At 45.0% G+C, this 8,724-nt stretch overlaps 1 protein-coding gene across 2 annotated transcripts in view; it reads left to right on the top strand.

The window, feature by feature from the left end:
- Positions 1-399: 399 nt before the first annotated feature.
- PTPRE (protein tyrosine phosphatase receptor type E) overlaps positions 400-8,724 on the top strand; it is a 285,775-nt gene continuing 277,450 nt past the window's right edge. Inside the window, exon 1 of one of the 2 annotated variants that reach the window (XM_038409873.2) lies at positions 400-546. The gene's annotated coding sequence lies outside the window, so the exon portion shown is untranslated. Of the gene's footprint in view, positions 547-774; positions 931-8,724 lie in introns of those variants that run through there. The other variant, XM_043519350.1, reaches the window with a different exon arrangement.

Below are 8,724 nucleotides of genomic sequence, written 5' to 3'. Positions count from 1 at the left end.
TAGCTATTTGGATTGTGGGTGCAGCCAGGTGCCTAAATACTACTATTAGTGCCCACAGCTCAAAACTCTGCCCACAAGTAGGAAGGCCAGCTTTAAACCCCGGCTCTCTGTTTCCTTCATTTGACTCTGTAATTCACCTCTTTCCGCCGCTCGTCCCCATCCCCAAGTCCCTCTCACCGGCCAGCTCTTAGTTTCTCCCTCTCCCCCGTCAGCGGCGCTGTCCTCCACTCCAATCTCTGCCCCCCCAGCGGCTTCCTTCCTTACTGGCCCGGCTACTCCGCTGCTCCCTTCCCCCTCCCCGCACAGCCTCTCCCGGAGCGCGAGGGCCGGATTCCCCGGCGGGCGGCACCCGGGGCTGCGATCCCTCGGCTGAGCAGCAGGCGGCTCCCCGGCTGACGCCGCCGCTTCGGAGCGAAGATTTGCTGCTCCGGCGGGCAGGGTGAATGCCAGGGCGTCCCCCGCCTGCTGCACGGACCGGGGCGGCCGTGCGCCCGCTGCCTCTGCTTGCGGGCGGCGGCGGGGCCGAGCCGGGCGCGTCCCCGTGAGGTAAGAGGCGCTGGGTACCAGGCAGTGGGGCCGGGCGAGGCGAACCCACCCAGCTGGGCATGGGGCGGCTGCTGCTGCAACCCTCGGCAGAACCAGCCCCGGTGCATGTCTCCAGCCGGAGCCTCATGCGCAGGAGCTGGGGCGGGGCCCGGGGAGAGGGACTGAACCCGCCGCCCAGGGCAGCCCGGACCACGGGCGGGAGGGGGCGGCAGCCCCAGCCCCAGCCGCGAAGTGTGCGGACGGTCTCCGTGCTAGAGCGGGGTGCGCTGGCGGTGCCCTGCCCGCTTGCTTTGTGCAGCTGCCCGCAGGGCGCGGCGCGGGATTGCAGGTTCCCTGGCAAACGGTGAAGGAGCCGATGAGACCAGCGCAGTTATTCTCGTGCAGGTGAGAGAGGCACATGGGGGCAGTGAGCTGAAGTGAGACACTTGCCTGGCAGGTTTCAGAGTAGCAGCCGTGTTAGTCTGTATTCGCAAAAAGAAAAGGAGGACTTGTGGCAAAGTCTCTAAGGTGCCTGGCAGCAACCTTGAGAAACTCTGTCGCCAGCTTGACCTGTCAGAAACCAGGGAATCGGCCCGGTGTTCCTATCGCCCTGCTTCGCCCTGTGGCCGAAATCCCTGTGTTCTCCTGCGCCCAGAGTGCTCCAGTGAGCGCCTGGCCTCCGTTGTTTTCATTGTTATTACTGCTCCTCTGCAGTTGTGAGGCCAGAGCTGAAAAAGGGTCGTCATCTGACAAGCAACTGTACCTTAAGAATAAATATCATTTTTTCCCTTTTAAGTTCCTGCTCCAGCCAATCCCCAATCCTGACTCTGCTTACATCTATGGCAAAACTCCCCTGGACTTCAGTTAAGCCAGGGTTTCCCCCTAAGTTTTTAGAGCATGGATGCTGGCTCTGACCTAAAATAGTGAATATTTTACTTAACAGTTACAATGGTGCTGTGCTTTAAAAGCACTTCACAGACATTAGCTTAAGTGTATAGGTGTGATGTGTAGAAGGCAGCTTTGTGGTGTAGTATTGCTACCTGTTCTTGCAGCAGTCTGGCTTTTGTGAAGATAATGCATAATATTTGTGTTTCTGGGGAGTGCTGTGTAGTATTCAGTGGGGGGGCTAATATGAGGGTTAGCATGATTTGGGTACCTTTCAGGCATTTAAATAAGAACCAGATGTGTTGTCGCTTATAAAACCCATGTTATACTCCCTTCTGTACTCAATATTGGTGCTTTGATAAGCACTTACCAACCGCTGTCAGTTTTAACTGAGTGAGATTAACATAACTCTCCCTGTTTATAAATCAAATCTATATTTCATTTTTAATTTATCAGGAACATCTTTTATGCAGATACTTCTGCCCTAAGGTTTATGTATCTGGCTCTCAGCAACACTAAAATCTATCATAAAATTACTGCTTGGAAAGGTACATTCTGACCATATTTCTTGCCTTAGCTCTTCATGAAATAAGATTATTTTGTTGTTTGCTATTTTTACAATGGTTGTTTTGCAGTGTTGATCTCCGCAGGTGAACAATAATGCGCTTGCTACTTCAATTGAGAAACTCAAGGTGTAGGAATGATGGGTGCTATTTAGTCTGTGTGGTGGTGGTGGTGGTGTGTGTGATTGAAATCTGTAATGAAGTAAATACCCCTGAAGTACTGATTGTTGAAAAGCAGTGGCTTCCTGAACTTCCACAATGTCTCGCAGGGCCAATTTTAGGGAAAATGACACCATTGTATTTTTGCACCCCTGGGCTGCATAAGAGGAGGGCAGCAGAGCAGCAATTCCTGATGCTCGCCCCACAGCACAGCCCGGGTTTGGAAAGTGACTTGGATGCATGGAGCGCTTGGCGTTGCTCTTTGCTCCCCTATCAGAGCCCCCTATGGGGGTGGCGAGGATCGTTGGGGGGTGAAGAAGTGTCACCATTCTCTCCCCCCCCCCATTCTCCTGTGGGGAGGAAGCAGGGAGAAATCTACTCCCCGCCCCCCATGCATCAGTTTTACAAGTTTGTGGCGCTCCCCTGCCAGCCGGCAGTGTGCATCCCTGTGCTGCTGCATGGTGCCCCCTGACCATGGCACCCTGGGCCCGCCCCTAAGGCCAGCCTTGATGCCTCTCCCTCAGAAAAAGCCTGGTTGAATCAACAGTCTTTGCAGCATGTCCTGAAGATGAACAATCACTGGACCAATGGGGTGGCAAATTCCGCAGTCTGTCTGTCCATCTAGTCTAATGCAACTGATATTGTGGTATCTGGAGTCATTACTGGGAATGCTCTGCTCTGGCTAAGAGATGGGAGCCCTAAGTAAGAATATTTCCCCCCTCCACACACATAATAAAAAAGCAAATGGGGGCCCCCTTGAGTTGCTCGGGGCACTAAGCAATTGCTTAGTCTGCTTATGCCTAGCACTGGCTCTGCCCCAGATGTACAATTCTGGGGACTGTTAACCAAGCTGAGTTTCTAAGGTACACAAGGAATGAACAACATAGGATCTTTCATTCAAGTATCTCAGAACATTTAATAAACATTCATTGTTTAAGCCTCAGAACGCTCCCGTTAGATAGGTTTATGATAACCCACAGCTTTTGATATGTATTTTTCAGTAGTGACAGGCCTGAGCTTCAAAACTGACATACAGTTTTGAACTTCTCCCAAAGTTTAGAATTGACTAGGTCTGAGGCTTTTATTTGGGATCATTTCTAAGTCTCTGCTTTGAAAAGACACGATAAGAGGATTTTTAATTTACTTTGTGCTTTTATGAGGGTTTTGACAAAAAGGATTTCTCACATGGGTTACATGCAGTCTTTAAACAGTGTATTGAGCCCACCGTGTGTAGCAAAAATTGCTGCATACCAATTTCTGTTCTTTCTTGGATAAGGGTAGCATGGATTTTTAAAAAATCATATTTCCTCTTTCTCTTACATATGTTCCCATTCTTGCTTTGTTTTCATGTTTATTTGACTTAGTTGGATTTTTCTTGTGCTTATCCAGATCTCAAGAAATCTTCCAAAGCTTAAAACATAACTTCTTGTAAGCTAGTGGCTTCGCAAACCTGCACCATATCTTAGTCACACAACTTGTAGTAGGTCAAAACTTAACCCCTTCCTGAGGTTTCGTTTTATGCCAAATGAAACTACCCAAAATGCAACTCAAGCCATGTCCCAGACATGGCTGCTCCCAGTGTTCCTCTTTAAAAACTGCTTGGCCTACACCCCAGCTCCTTTTTTCTCAAGAGAGCCACTTCCATTCTTTATAAGTGGCTGGAGTAAACGGAGCTTCCTGCAACAGAGAGTCAGCAAAAGGCACAACATTTTCCAGCAGGGCCATCCTCTGCTAGCAGGATGCGGTTTTCAGGCTGCCAGCCTGTTACATTAACACAGTGCTCTTCATCTCCAAAATTCCAGTTTCAGCAGTCCACGGTGTCTCCTGACGCCATACTGAACATTGTGGTTCACTGTTGACTGGATCACCATGGAATTGCTGTCAAACCCACCTCCTGCAGCACTGAGGTTTTCTTTAACGATTTATCCCTTTGCAGAACTCGTCAGCTCTATTTGTGCTTAGTTGATGAAAACGGTTGAAATTAAAATGCTTAACGGTGTGGAGGCACATGTAATTTCTAGAACTGTTCAGAAAATGGGTAGTATGTTCCATGAAAAATGCTGAGAGAAATGAACAACTTAAGGTTGTTTTTTCCTAATGTTTTTGTGGAAATTTTCTAGATTTTTGTTTTAGGTTTTACAAAAAAACAAAACTAATTTTTCAGGTTTTGATTTTAAGTTTTCTCTTTTGTTGAATTGAAAAAAGTTGAAAGAAAATTTCAAAACAAAATTTTGTTTTTTTGTTTCCAAGAGAAGCCCACTTTTTTTTGTTCAAAATCCCCCTACCCCAAACCTGATATTTTTGACCATGTCTAATAATATCCATTGTGGGGTTTCTTCCACTTTATCCAGTTCTGGGGACTTTAATAGATAAGATATTAGACTGGATAGCTAATCTGGTATGGGATGGTAATTTTTGTTTGTCATGTATCTGGATAAGTGTCTTTTTAAAAAGTATGTATTTCTTAGATGCCAATAGGTGGGGCTCCTTTACTGTATAGATTATTGGTTCATCATGCATAGGTTTGACCTTAGGTTGTGACTCTAAGTTTTGTCTGATCCACAGATCTGGACGCTTATTTCACATAGGTACTGATCTTAAATAAATGGCAGTGTTGTAGGAAACAAGTCTATTTTTAAGAAATCATTTCAAAGGCTATGGGGAAACCTGGAGTACAGAATGGGAACAAAATGGGTAATAAAAAAAACCCTACATCATTTGAATAGCTCTTAGTTTCCATATGCACTGTAATTAGTGACTTCGCAAAATTAAGATGGGGGAACTTGATCTTCACTCCTGATGCTAGTTTAATTTCATTCATCTGGAAGATTGAAATGCCATTTTACAGTACATTTTTATGTGCATAGATGGGAGCTCTCTTTGGCAAGTGACTGATTAAGTCTCTCTAACGTTTGGGTGGAAGGATAACAAATCAAAGCTTATAGGTTCTGATACTTTAAGGTTGGGTGAAGAAAGACATGTATATACTTCTTCCCAGGTACAGCAGCCCCGTTCCCTCCCTCTGCTAGTGGAGGGGCTGGAACAGCAATGGTGGGAAAGACTGACCAGAGGAAAGGCCATTCTGGGCGGGACAGTCCTCTTTCCTGTTGATATTTTTCTTAGAACTCGCTGGGCAGCCAGTATTGTTTTTGTCATTTTGCTTAGTAATGCTACAGTAGCGTAATGGCATTTGGGCCAGGAGAAGAATGACAGGAGTTAGGTCAAGAAGTGGCATGGTGGGGGAGTAGCGAAGATATCAGAGCTAAGATGATTCAGAATGGGAAAGGAAACATGAGAGTTCCAAACAAAGACAGGTGAGAGGGAGTTAAATAGAAAAGGATTTCAAAATTAAAAGGGAGGGGAATGCAATAGGGGGTAAAGATTTCTGCCGCACCCTCTTATCTCCTTTTGTTTTTATCGTCATGTTATCTGGTTAGGGTCCAGAGTTAATTAAGTGCTTAACTTCACACTTGTGTGTGGTCCCCATTGGGTTTTGAGCTCTGTATCCCATTATATTCTATAACTGTAAAAGTGTTGTTCTTCCATGTACGTGAACATACTTCATATCCTCTTTTAAATGGTCTTCATGTATTAAAAAGATTATATTTTTTTTGTCTAATTTTCTATGTGCTGGGCACCTTTTTTAAAACCACAGATCCTTATATACCTAAAATATCAGTTGTTTGCAGTGTTGTTTTAGGTGTGTTGGTCCCAGGATATTAGAGAGACAAGGTGGGTGAGGTAATATCTTTTTATTGGACAACTTCTGTTGCTGAGAGAGGCTAGCTTTTGAGCTACACAGAGATCTTCTTTAGTATGATTTTAAGATGAGTGAACTACAGTAATTTATCTTGAACATGTGAAGTGCAGGTGCAAGATGATTGCTATTTTTATGTTCAGTAAGTGTGTGGTTTTTGTTTTTTAAGTCAAGGCTTTCATCATCTATGTGGCTTGAGCTATGATCTCAATTAAAACTGCTTGAGCTTCTGTTCATCTTTGTCTTCCTACTTGCTATTTTAGTTGGCAGTTGTCCTACTTCGTATCCTTTTTATTGCTCCTTTTCTCTTACTGCTTAGATTATGGACCCAGCTGCAAATGTGAAACTTCTTGTGCAGAGTTACAGCAGTGGTGCTGAAGCTGTTGGAAGTAGGAAAAAAACCTCTACTCTGTTTAGGGAATCTGTGGCATTTGGTAGTCTTTATTGCTTCCCTTTCTTCCATAGTAAATGTGGCCTGAATTGAGTCCATATTTCTGTGTTGAAGTAGATTGATGACTAAACTGTAATCCTGCAGTCAGATGCCCCTAAGGTGAACCCTTCTACTCAAGCAGATTTGATTGCAGAATCAGTCCTAGAGATGTCTGAGGAACAGCTTGTGTGGATTCTGAGATTTGTGGCTATTGTTCTTTTTCCTATTGGAGGATGAATATTAATTGGGAACAGTTTGAACTGTAAAACTCTGGCCCTGTGGTCTAGTACCCCTGCCTCATATGAGGCACATGTTCATCAGTGAATGAGCCAAGTTTGTTCAGCAATTAGGTATGTGGACCCTAAACCATCTGCTTTAGTTTGCACTAGTTATATAGTGTCAAATTATGCTAGTGTCAATAGTAAGCTTTTCTCATTTGCAACAGAACTAGTATGGTGAACAGTGGATGAAGATGAGTTGTATATTTACTGGGGAGGATGAATTGTCCTGTGATTAGTGCAGAGGTCTGGTATCTAGGAGATCTGGGTTCTATTTCTGCCTTTGCCACAGACTTCCTGTGTGATCTTTGACTTGGTAGTCTTTCTGTTCCTTAGTTCTACATCTGTACTACTGCTGATAGTACTCTCTGACTGGGTGTTGAGAGAATAAATTCATCCAGGTTTTTGAGATGGGCATGCTACAGTGATGAGAACCAAGGTCAGGCCAAGGGTGGGGGAAAAACAATTCTTATTCAGCGCAGAGGTAGAATGGTGTGCGGCAGATGAGACGTATTGAACAATGAACATAAAAAGGAATATTTAACAGTTGCCTCATTCACTGAGGCCAGTCCATCCTGTGCACTAAATGAGTCAGAGGCTCTGGGGGGAAGATGGCATGTGATCCCATTAAGACGTAGTGAGGGATATGTCTGTGTCAGATTATAAATTCCATTTTGGTTTTGTGAACTCCATGTTGTATTTCAACTTCTATTTTTAATGTAACCTTCATTGTGTCTTAGAGCAGGGGTTCCCAAACTGTGGGCCCAAAGGTGGGCAGCAATAGTTGTGGGTGGTCTGTCACCACAACTGCATTCTCCAGTAACCGTTTAGTTTCAAAGACCTTGAAGTGTTTCTTTAAATGCATACTGCTAGGGATTTCTGTCATTACAGTTGCTTACATTAAAATGAAAAGGAAAGGTACGTTGTTTAGTTACAGTGTTCTAGTTTATATGTAATTAAAATTAATTATTTTCCTCAAGAAGTGTTAACAGTGGGCTGCAGTGTCTATTGCAGCTGCACAGGTGGGCCTCGGGTAAAAAAAAGTTTGGGAACCCTTGGCTTAAAAAAATCCATTGTGTAGCAGGGACTTGACATCTAGTGGAGGGAGAGTGTGGAAAGCTGTGACAGAGTAATCAAGGGCCATCAGTATTGAATAGTTCTACTCTAGTGCAACAATAGGTTTTCTACCAGCAGGGGCATTGACCTGAGCAATTCTCTACCCAGTAGCTGAAGAATGGGTTGGAATTGGAGCCTGGAAAAATTTCCCAGCAAAAGCCCATGGGCAGAAATGATGACAGATGCTGTTTTAAAAAGAGGACTGCTCTCTGTGCCAAGGAGGGCCATTCCATTTCAAGAATCAGTTAGGCTAGAAGGGCTGCCTGGCTTAAGGAGTTGGACCAAACTCAGAGGTCAAGGGTGGTGAGGTCAGACTGATGGGGATTGGATTGATGTTAACTTCCTTGTACTTTTAAAGGGGTGTGTGTGTGTAAGAGATTCTTTTGCTATACATGTTTCCTCACTTCTCTGTCATGTGGTTCCTAAAAGGTGCAGTTAGAAAACCACTGCCAGGTTGACTGTTGCGGGGAGAGGGGCATGCTGAAGCATTGGGAGGGCTGAGGTACTGATTCCAGGGTTTAGGTGGTTGGACTGCAAGGCTCCACTGCCCAAGAGGGGTGTCAGACATGAAGTCTATACCCGGGAATGTGCTTGAGAAACTGAGATCAGAATTCAGAGTAGCAGCCGTGTTAGTCTGTATTTGCAAAAAGAAAAGGAGTACTTGTGGCACTTTAGAGACTAACAAATTTATTAGAGCATAAGCTTTCGTGAGCTATAGCTCACTTCATCGGATGCATTTGGTGGAAAAAACAGAGGGGAGATTTATATACACACACAGAGAACATGAAACAATGGGTTTATCATACACACTGTAAGGAGAGTGATCACTTAAGATAAGCCATCACCAGCAGCGGGGGGGGGGGGGAGGGAAGGAGGAAAACCTTCCATGGTGACAAGCAAGGTAGGCTAATTCCAGCAGTTAACAAGAATATCAGAGGAACAGTGGGGGGTGGGGTGGGGGGGGAGAAATACCATGGGGAAATAGTTTTACTTTGTGTAATGACTCATCCA

Source organism: Dermochelys coriacea, chromosome 7 (assembly GCF_009764565.3).
Source record: "Dermochelys coriacea isolate rDerCor1 chromosome 7, rDerCor1.pri.v4, whole genome shotgun sequence".
Classification (NCBI taxonomy): domain Eukaryota; kingdom Metazoa; phylum Chordata; order Testudines; family Dermochelyidae; genus Dermochelys; species Dermochelys coriacea.
Note: the sequence above shows the minus strand (reverse complement) of the source record. Positions and strands in the feature narration are given on the sequence as shown.